This window comes from Cavia porcellus, unplaced genomic scaffold (assembly GCF_034190915.1).
Source record: "Cavia porcellus strain 051 isolate PalLab524CR breed Dunkin Hartley unplaced genomic scaffold, mCavPor4.1 scaffold_2, whole genome shotgun sequence".
NCBI classification, from domain to species: Eukaryota; Metazoa; Chordata; class Mammalia; order Rodentia; family Caviidae; genus Cavia; species Cavia porcellus.
The window spans coordinates 55,688,867-55,700,016 of NW_026947485.1; the positions used below are offsets into that span (position 1 = coordinate 55,688,867).

An 11,150-nucleotide genomic window follows, 5' to 3' on the forward strand; every position below is an offset into this window, starting at 1 on the left:
GTTGGAACTTACGGTGCTGGGAAACCAATCAACCAGCCTGCCTCCCTGCTAAGCAATAGGGAGCCTTCTGGTGCATAGACAGAGTCAAACATCCCACTTCCCCTGCCCCCCGTTAGCAAATGCGAACCAGAGATCTGAGCATGTCTTGGGAGATTGACCATAAGCAATATAGCAAATAAGGGGGATTTCCTTCTACCATCTTTTTGAAGGCAAATGTTTTTATATTGTTTTGCTTTATTCTGATTAATGATATTGCTCTATTCAATATTGTTTTGATAAGTTGTATAATGTTCTCTTTTTCATTTTATTTTCCTATTGTGAGGATAATGAGATATACTGTGGTACCTATTAATGTTATCCCTGTAACCTGATGAGAAGTTCTGTACCAATTTCACTACACTGTCTCAGTTGGCTTTGTTTTGTCTTGTTCTGTTGCATTGTACTACCTTCAAAATAAGGAAAAAAAAAAAAAAAGGCTGAACGTCACATGTAAGAGTCTATCCATAACTCTGTAACTCTGTGTACTTTAAACAAAACCTGTTTCAACTTCTATTTTATGTAACTGAAAGCGATTCTGTCTCTCTTGAGCAAAATTGTTTGCATAAGAGGCTCTCTAGAGAAAATCCTGAGATTAATTTAGCTTTTGCCACCATGACGGGCTGCAGAGTAGTTTTCAGGCAGCTCAAACGTTTCCATGATCCATCACAAATGACTCCAAAATAATTTTGAAAGTACATTTGACAAGCCTGTTTGGCCTGGTAATTCAGACGGGAAAATGTGCCACTGACTTCAGTGAGGACCCATTTTAGGCCTTCGTAATGAAACTGTCAGGATGTTCCACAAGCTGCAGACTCATGTAAGCACATCTAGGAAATACAGAGCCTGTGTTGTACAGTTTCGGTGGGAGCCGTGATTCAGCAGCAGAGAACTGAACCTGTCTAACGATGGACTTCAAAGTAAGCCACAAGGAAACTTCATAAAATTTTAGTAAAAAAAAATTCATGCATTTTTGTCATGAGTCCTTTTTCTGCCAATCGTATCTGTGTACATAAATCTCAAGGCAAAGCAATGCAGTTCTCTGCTCCACTTTTTCAGAGAGGTGAGTTGAGTGCCAGTGGTGTGAAAGTAAGTGTGCTCAGTAAGGTGCCAATATTGTTGCTGGAATCTAAGGCAGTTGTATAGTAAGCATTTTGAAATAAGGATAAAGTCATAAGAAAAAAGTTCATGAAATAAATCAGTGTATGTTGTTTTTGCTTTTTATTTTTAATTTATATGAATTGTAGGAATTTCCTACATTAGAATTAGAAAGGAATTAGATTAGAAAGGAATCAAGTATATTATCTGTTAATTAGAAAGGAATCAAGTATATTATCTGTTAATCACATAAAAAAATAAAGCACCTGGGGATACACATTATGAAAAATGTAAAATATTGCTAAGAAAATTTTTAAAACATTGAAACACAAGTAAAGACATACTATATATGAACTATGAAAACCAATATCATCTATTAAGATGTCATTTGTGTTAAACTGGTTTATGCCTTCGATGGTGTATCAGTTAAGATTTTCGGCAGGTTTTTCTGATGACACTGTAAAGCTGATTGTAAAATTTAAATGTAAAAGGAAAGAAGCTAGAACTGACATTGGACACGCTGGACATAAATCCCTTAAATAATGAACAACGTTTCTTTCAGGAAAATCTCCAGAATCCACTTTAGGTGATTTGGAACCAGGTTTTCAAGAATGGACACTCACAGGAGAAGACAGCTCCTAAGGTTAATGATCTTCTGACATCACAAGCTTAGAATCGCCAGTGGAGAATACAACTGTTCCTCCCCAGAATAAAACACGAGAGGAGAGGAGACAGGAGAAGAGACATGCAGGGCATCTGTCCGTGCAGAAGAGCCCAAACCCTGCTCTCCTCTCACCATCCATTCAGTAAGTAGCGTCTCCCCGTCTCTTCCTTTAAATTCTCTTTCAACACATCAGTGAGTCAGGGGGAACTGAGCTCTCCTTACCTGGCCTCCTTGAGAGCTGACTGTGCAGTGAAGCTTCTGCTTTTTGCAAATACCCAGCACTGGCTCCTATGTGCATAAGGCAGTGGGACCTCATTCCATAACATGCTCATCAAAACAATTCTCAAAAAATATGAATATTAAAGATTTACACTATTTCATGATTTACCATAAGAATTTCTATGCAAACAATCTCATCTGAAAATATAGTTTTACTTCCTCTCTGATATTTACGTGACAAAATTCTGATTTTCAGGATATATAAATAACTCCTATAATAATATGAAAAAGAGCAAAACACAATTAAAGGTAAATGGGTAAAAAGAATGATATAAAAATACCACTAAGCACAAGAAAACACATTCAACACAACATATTAGGGAAATGTAAATGTCACAATAAGATTCCATTGCATAGCCACTAAAAAATTAAATCATGAAAGCCTTAATATCCCCAAATACTGGTTAAAGTGCAGATCAACTTAATTTTCATATAATTCTGGTAAGATTTTAAAGTAGTTCTTCAATTTTGAAATAACTTGTAGTTTATTACAATGTTACAAACACACCTACTCTATGAAAAAGAAAAATACATACATACAAGGTTACAAACACACCTACTCTATGAACAACAAAAATACATAGAAGAAACACAAGAAAATACATATACACAAAATAAATTGTACGAGAATGCTTATGTTTGATATATTTTACAATTGCTAAAACTTCAAACAGCCCAAAAGTTCATAGTAAAGTTCATAGTAAGGGAATGAATAAACAAATACTGCAATACTTATACAAATTCTTTTAAAAGGAAAAGAAAGAAAAAATTACTAATGCATCAACTTGAATGAACATTCTAACCTCCCCCATAAAAGTCCAGAAGCAAAGAATTTGTACCACATGATTCCATTTATATAAAATTTTTGAATAGGAAAAAACTAATCTATGTTGAGAGGAACCAAAATGCCCTTTAAGATTATCTGGTAAAGGGCATAAAGGAATTTTCTAGAATAATGGAAAGGCACCAAAAAGCAGAGTGGGTTCCATAGAAATTCTTATTTGCCAAATCTAATTTAACTAGACAGCTTTATTCAGTATTATGTATGTAAAATTTCTATCAGTTTGAAAAAGAACGAAATGTTAATGTCTGTTAAATGGAAGTAGACGTGAGTATCTACTTACAAATCTTTTTTCTATATTTTTGAAATAAAACTTCAACGAGAGAAAACAATCCATTTTCAACAAGAACTCTGGCAACTAGTTTTGTAGGACGCTGCACAGATGCAGTAAGGCAGGAAATGCACTGGGTGTCTCCCAGGGGAGAATGTGAAGCAGGAGAGGTGGCACCTGGGCAAAGCCAGGAGCAGGAACTTCACACTCACAGTTTCAGGGTCTGTGTGATGAGAATGAGCGTTCACCTATGACCACGTAATCCAAATCCTAAAGATTTCTACATCTTACAGTCAATAGTGGGCAGGTAGATCGTTTGTTGGGTGTCAGTCAATCAAGGGGAAGTATAGCCTTAAAAAGGATTCTGTTCTAAATGCCATATTAATAGTTTCTCAAGTAGATACTGGTTTTAAGCACAGTAAAATTTGAATATGGTTCATCATAAATCACAAGTGCGCTACTTTGCTTTACTATCAAGTGTGTTCTTGAAATGTCACATTGCTCAGATTCATTTGTCTGTCACTTTACAAGGATTGAAGAAAAATGAGATGCCGTGGTTCAGTAACTACCGAGTAGGGTGATAGTAAAAACAAAACGGAACAAAATTTAAATGATCACAGCACCAGCCTGTCTGACGCTAAATTTCTTTGAGACTCCACATCTGAAGTATCTAAAGACTTAAACTCATCTAGAGTCTCATGAAAGAAGCAAACTATGATGTCTTTAATTCTTTTGGAAAGATACCTAGAAGGCGGATAGCTGGGTCAAATGAAATTTCTACTTTCAATTTTTTTTTTTTTTTTTCCATAGTGGTTGCACCAGTCTACACTTCCACCCACAGTGGAGACGCGTTCCTTTTTCCCCACATTCCTGCCAGCATTTGTTATTGGTTGATTTCTTGATGGCAGCCATTCTTTCTGGGGTGAAATGGAATCTCAGTGTTGTTTTAATTTGCATTTCTAACATGACAAATGCTGTTGAACATTTTTTCATGTATTTATTGGTCATTCATATTTTTTCATTTGAAAAGTGTTTATCTTAATTTACAAAACTCTCAAACTTCGCTCTATCGCCCTCTCTCCTGATCGTTACTGAATAAAGGATATAAAATAGATTCATGTTGTAAGGTGACATCTGGCAAGGAATTCATGACCCATGTCTGCCAATGTCCCACTAAAACTAAAAAAACAATGAGAGAAAACCTCCTCACAATACACTTATTTTAATAGTGAGAATTCTTCTATAATTGGAGAGAAAAGTTCACTAATTATGACCTGTAGAAGACATCGCTTCATTTCTCCTGGAGACTAAGGGGAAAGTTCCATTGGGAAATAGTTTAATAAAAGAACCAAGAGACAATGACTTTCATTTCTAAAGGACAGCTTCAAAAAGGAACAGTCTCTGTGAAATGAAACGGAAAAGTATTTTAAAAAGACAGAGATGAAGATAGAAAATAAAAGGACCATAGCTGCACATAAAAGCTGAAAATGGGGCATAAAGGGAAAGACTGGTGAGATTTTTCTATTCAAAAAAAGGTAAAAATTCACAAAGCAAATAAAATACATACTACCAGCAGGAAAAGCATTGGCAGAATATGAGAAATGATTAGTGTCGCTACCTTATAAATAATCCAACAAATCAACACAAAAGAGACCACAGAGTGGGAAATGTACAAATAATTACATAAGAAATGCAGTTTCTGGTCAAAATAAAAGAACTCAGTATCTTTAATAATCAAAGAAATGCAAATTATCATTCCAGGAGATGGGCTTTACAACTTTACTTAACAAGCGAAAATAGCAACATTGCTAAGCATGAGATAAAAAAGATCCTCTCTGTGTTCCCCTGAATAAAGTTATTGCTACTTCATAAAAGATAACTTTGTTATTTAAATCACAAGCCTTTAAAATGTGTTTTGATCAAGAACCCTTAATCTTCAAGGAAATTTTTCTCAAGAAATAATCAAATTGTTCTCATCAATATGTGCTGGCATAAAAGAGTTCAAGGTGCTAATATTTATAAGATCAAAACACTTTTAAAAACTTAGTAATTATCATTGGTTAAGTAAATCTTAGTCATAATTAAGAAAAATATTTTAGTCATTAAAAATTATGTTTGGGAGTCACATAAAGGGAATTTTTATCTTGTGATTAAGAAAAATAGGATCAAACCGATTAAAAGTTTTGTCAAGGAAGGGGCTGGGGATTTAGCTCAGCGGCATAAGCACCTGCCTTGCAAGCAGGTGGTCGTAAGTTTGATCCTTGGTACCAATAAAAAGAAAAAAAAAGTGCTAATTTTGTCAAGGAAACATATTACTTCTATATAGAGTTTAAATGAGAGAAATTTTATAAAATGATTCAATGAAGTTATTTTGGAAGGCAAACTATACGTATCTTGTTCTTTAAGCATTTCTTAATATTTTCCAAGTTATCTACAAGTTTATACTATCTTTATAATCAGAAAATATATTCTAAAAATCACAGATCTATGATAAAAGCAAATAACATATCCCTTCGTAATAATGTATATCTAGCAGAAAAATACAAGAGTATATATTACTAAAACCACCTAAGACTACATTAAACTAGTGTAACAAGCTATGAGTTCCCTCTGTATTTCAAAGAACACCCATCACCATTAAACAACTCCACATAAGTACAGTTGATGAGGAAGTTGATAATAACGTATTTATATAATTTTATTTTTCTAAGATGAAATAACTCCGCAGTCTTTGATGATCCTCAGAACATATACCTGCTCTTAATTTTTGCATTTCTTCAGAAATCATTACTTCCATTAGTTTCACCATCACAATTTTCACAGCACAGCACGGTTTCACTGTGCTACTCTTCAAAGGCTGTGAAAAATTTAATAAAGCAGCAAAACATATCTAGAAACCTTTTAGGTAATTAAATGCAATTTTCCAGTTTCACGGCATGAATTTGGTGAACAGGAAACCAGCATTGCTTTGAACTCTGATGAAAGGAGTAATTTCTATTCCAAGAACAATGCCTCTCTTGGACTTTTGAAACCCTCTGTAAAAACTTGTCTTGGCAAATTTATTCCACTAGATGGCAGACTTAGGATGTGCTATGCAAGGAAACAAGGATTTCTGAACATTAACCAAAAGACTAGGAGAAACCAAGGCCATGAGCAGGTAAAATGAGGTTAAGTTGTTAAAATACGCAACATAAATAAGCAAAAGGGAAATTTTAGGGAATCACAGCTGTGACTAACAATGGCAAAGTTTTAAAGATTATATTGTGCTATCTATATGAAAAGAACATGTTCAATGTATTGCTCCTACTTCTCATGGTTTGCTGTCTAAATCAGGGCTCTCATCAAACCAGCAGTGAGTGAACCAGATTAGTGCTGAATTGCGAGGGTCACTTTTTCTGACCTCTGAATCATCCAGGCGGGGCAGTGGCTCAGATGCAAAAGGAAGGAAGGAGAAATGCGTCAGACTATTTTACTACCTGAAATTAAAAAGAAAGGAAGAACAAAGACTGTATTGCAGACGAGGTGACTGACCATGTACATTTAGCTCTTCTGTCTCTCCCAAGATGCTGCTGTAAGTGACGCGTACTGAAGGGTTCATGTGTTCATAGCAAAGAAAAGTATTTTGAATTAAAACGAAGTCACATCAGAACACTAGCAGTCAAGACGATACCACTGATTCTTTTCACCTGCGGTGAAAGCCAGACAGAAGCATAGCTCTAAAGAGCCTTAAATGCAAAATACTGTTTTCCCAGAAGATAGAGGATACACAACTGTCCTACACACCTGTCCCTGGGCTGTGGGGTTGTAGAGAGCTGCTTAATGTCTGTGCCTTTCATCTTTGGACTCTTACTGTCTTTGGTGATGGTTTTTGGAGTTAACTCTACAGTTATTTCAGAAAAGCTACAAATAAAGAAGCTAAACCTCCAAGGCCAAAGACTGTCTCCTTCCTAGAGGTGTGCAGAGGATCAGGAGAGATCACCTAATCACATTCACGTGCTGGCTCTTCCTTCTTATAAAATACTGCGGTTCTTCTAATAACAAACCTGAGATGCCCATACTGTTCTAGCTTATTTTAATAAAAAAGGCTGTAAATTTCGATCATGATTTTATGATCCCTAATGTGGATTTTAAAAGATTATTTTGTGCTCTCTATATGATAAGTGCATTTTCAGTGATACTGCTTTCTTGTTATGATCTACATTACGATTATAAAATCAGAGAAGCCAGTTCTGCATCTGTAATTCCTGCTGTCTAGAAGGCTGGGACAGGAGGATCACAAGTTTGAGGTTAGTGTGGGCAGCTTGGGAAAAACTTGTCTGTGATAAAATAAATAAAGTTATAATAAAAGGCTGAGAATGTAACTCAGAGCAACCCTACCATGAGCAATCCTGGTACCAGAGGGAGGGGAAAGAAAAAAAGAAAGAAAGAAAGAAGGAAGGAAGGAAGGAAGGAAGGAAGGAAGGAAGGAAGGAAGCCAAGTGGAAGAGAGGCAATGGCTCAAAAGACAAAACAAACATTGCCTTTCAGAGACAAAAAGCCGGTCACATGCTGCGGGATGAGAAGGATGGGTGACAGGTGCAGGCCGTGTGTGAGCGCCGGTAGAAACCTGGATTGTTTTGATACTGTGCTGATGTTTGTAAGTTGTGCCTGTTACCAGTTAAAATGAAATACACACAAGGAGGGTCTAAACTAAGAAAAAACAGCTAAACCCCCGTAGCTCGTGTCAGTACTACATATTTCCACAAGAGGGCAGCATGGTCCCAGTTTTGAAACTGATAATGCAAAGCTGAGTTTGTTTCCATTCTCAGAGAATTTTTTTTTCCACGCCAAAGCCTGCTAACCACAAATGCATTCGGTTTCGTCTGTGAACACTGATGTGAACATCATACATTCATTCCTGCCCTATGCAAGCACAGGTGAAATTTTATTGGACACATGCTCTCCATTTGCGGGAACACAGATCTGACACAGCACCCCGGCCATGAGGGATGACAATAAAAGACAGTAGAGAGACTGTTTGAGATTATGTAATCGCATTGCACGCAAACCCCTACATTTTTCTCTCTAATAAGCATTTCTGACCTTCTTAGCTTCCATCTGGGGTGAGTATCTGTTCACCAAAACCACACAGCTACATACTACTTACATAAAATATAATGGATGAAGATACTGTTTTCAAACCTACACATAATTTATACAATTACTTCAGAACCTTCCTTCCCAAACAAGTATTATAATATTTTGATCTTTACTAAGTACCCAAAAGATACTAGGTTCTATAGTTCATACAGCAAATTAAGTTAAATGCAATGCATTAATAAAAGCTGTTTTCATTAATTTTTAAATTTTAATATGCAAAACACAATATAGCGTGGCACTAGATATATTTTCCAAATTGGTAGAAATTGTTTTAATCCCATAAATTATGATTTACAAAAGGAGATGCTTATGAATTTCATACAATACTAGGGCATCTTGTAATTTAAGTAATTGTGACTTAATGGAACATTAAAGGACCTATGAGCAAAATCCTCAGATTTATTTTATTCTCATTAAGTGTGAAACAGATTGGTTTTGTTGGCCTTTGTTTTTGTTTTAAATTCCCTGATGCTTAGGTTTTCCCTCAAGTGAATTATTTACTAATATACATCACCCTCGAAATAGAAGATTTCCCATCAAACTATTGGCATCTACTAAACAATAATAACCTAAGAATTGAGCTGTGCAGAAAAGCAATCTAAAGGGCCCGGGAATGAATTACTTGTTCCACAGATAATTCTGTCTCTGCACAAAAGAAACAGGGGAAGGAAGGCTAGGTTGTTCTTTTGGTAGCAGGTAATAAAGAGCCTCCTTTATCTTCCCCTCTGCCCGCTGCAGGAATGAAGGTGGAAATTCGATGCAAAGCCTCCTGGTCCTGGCTCATTATGATTCTGTAAAGTCCTGCCATTTAGGAAATGCGTCTCAATTTTGGTGCAGATGAAGCTGGAAGGTCAGACTGAGCTTTAATCAAGATATCTCCCTGCCGGGGGAGGAAGGCTGCCCTCCCCTCCTATATGTGGCTTTAATTTGGCTGCTTTTTTTAAAGGTGCCTGAAGCCATGTCAAGGCCTGACAGTGGCTGCTGTTCACTTAATCCCCGAAGCTGAGCAAGAACATTGATGTTGTCATTGACAATTTACTCTTGCAGTATTTTTCTGCTAAACCAAGAAGGATTGTGTCACCGGTGCACTATCAGAAATACATGAAGGACTTGCCCCTTATTAAGAGGTGCCCTGTCAGTCCAGCTCACATTTATAATGTAACCCTAGCAACAAGCAGCCCCGTCCCTCGCAGGAAGCAAGCAGAAAAGTGGAGCTCTTCAGCCACATTGTTTGCGAGAAGAATTAGGCCTGCGTTAGGGACGCTGCATGTAGCTGCCAATCCACTTTGCTCCGAGAATTTCTGCTTCGCATTCCCAATGCTCAGGCCGCATCCTTTTCGGTGATCTTCTCCAAGCACATTGCTTCCAGGGAGAAAAATACCCCTTTTCTTTGCCCAGTATCCTAAATGCCATAATTTATTTTACTTTAAGTGGAAATTGCTGATTGCCTCCTGGAGAGTGAGATGCAATGATAAATCAGGCAGTTCTGAGCTCAAAAGTTTGGGCTCCACAGTGGGAGGCTTCTCCTCCCAGACCTGACACTGGATGTGCTATCAGAGCATGAATGTGTCGGGGGCATCTTACCGCTGTCTCTGACCCCACTGTTCTTGCCAGCCCACTCTCCTCAAGGTAGATCTTCTTTTTCACGTTCCTTCTGCCTATCTGTTGCCAGGGGAGGGATCACTCATGGAAGCATAAAGCAGAGCCATTTCCAGAGAGGTTCATGACTGAAAAGTGAGAACCAAGAAAAATTGATCTTAGGACCTTAAGAAAGCTGCCTCATTCAAAGTGAGGTCTCTAAAACAAACCAGAAGATGCTGTCTAAGATTAGAGATGCAAAGAGGATGAGGATGACCTGGGGCTGTGGGAAGTGGTAGACTATATCCATCACCCTTGGGTTAGTTCCCCAGTACCAAAAAAAAAAAACACTAAGATTTTCTCCATATCCTCCTCTCTCCTCACTTTAATAAACATTTCTCAATAAAATACCTGTCCTTTTGCTAAAATACCTTGAACAGCAGAATGTTCAAAAGATTAAGGAGCAGTGCTTCAGAGAATGGAAAGAATGATTCTTTTATACCACAAAAAGCTCGTTCCCTACATTTTGGTTGCATATATCACCTGCTTTCATGATACAACAACTAGATTTTTTTAAAACCACTTATAGAACCAGAATTTACATAGACAAAGTTTGCTGGAAGGTCTATCTCACACACCAGTATCGAGCTCTCCAGCTCACCCAATTACCAATGTCAACAGACTCGGCATCAGATTCTAGTTGCAGGTGCCAACCAGTCTAGTAGAACAGTGTTCTCTCTGTCTTTATATTATTGATTTTATTATTATATTTTTATTGACACTTAAGTGACAATGGCAAAATCAGACTCAATTTAAAAAATGTGTTATTAAGGAAGAGGTGAACGACAGAAGATAAGTGCAGAGACTCAGTAGTCACAGGGATCAGCCGCTTTCTCTCGCTTTCTCCTTCTAACCCACGCACCTCCCGGCGTGATGTTCTCTGCTCCTTATGGCAGAAAGACACTGTCACTAAATGGTCTGAATTTTTCACCGTGTGGATTCTGCCATCTGGACAAAGACAGGGTTCATCTTTCCAATAAAAAGCTTTTAAAACTGAGCCTGATTCTTTGGTTGGTTATGTGAATATTAATATTACAACCTAAAGTGTACTCAGAAGATGAACTCGAGTGTCACTGAGGTTTCAAGGACTGAGCACTTGTGTTGGCTGAATTACAGCCCAAGAGGTACTGAGGCCCTATCTACAGACCTGTAGCTTTCACATTGTTGTGAAAGTGACGTTGTAT

At 37.2% G+C, this 11,150-nt stretch overlaps 1 long non-coding RNA gene across 1 annotated transcript; it reads left to right on the forward strand.

Moving 5' to 3' along the window:
* The first annotated feature begins 1,703 nt into the window (after positions 1–1,703).
* On the forward strand, positions 1,704–10,707 carry LOC134472696 (uncharacterized). The gene is made up of 3 exons (XR_010042624.1): positions 1,704–1,940; positions 9,067–9,178; positions 9,275–10,707. It is a non-coding gene; the product is annotated as an uncharacterized LOC134472696 (long non-coding RNA).
* The last annotated feature ends 443 nt before the right edge of the window (positions 10,708–11,150 follow it).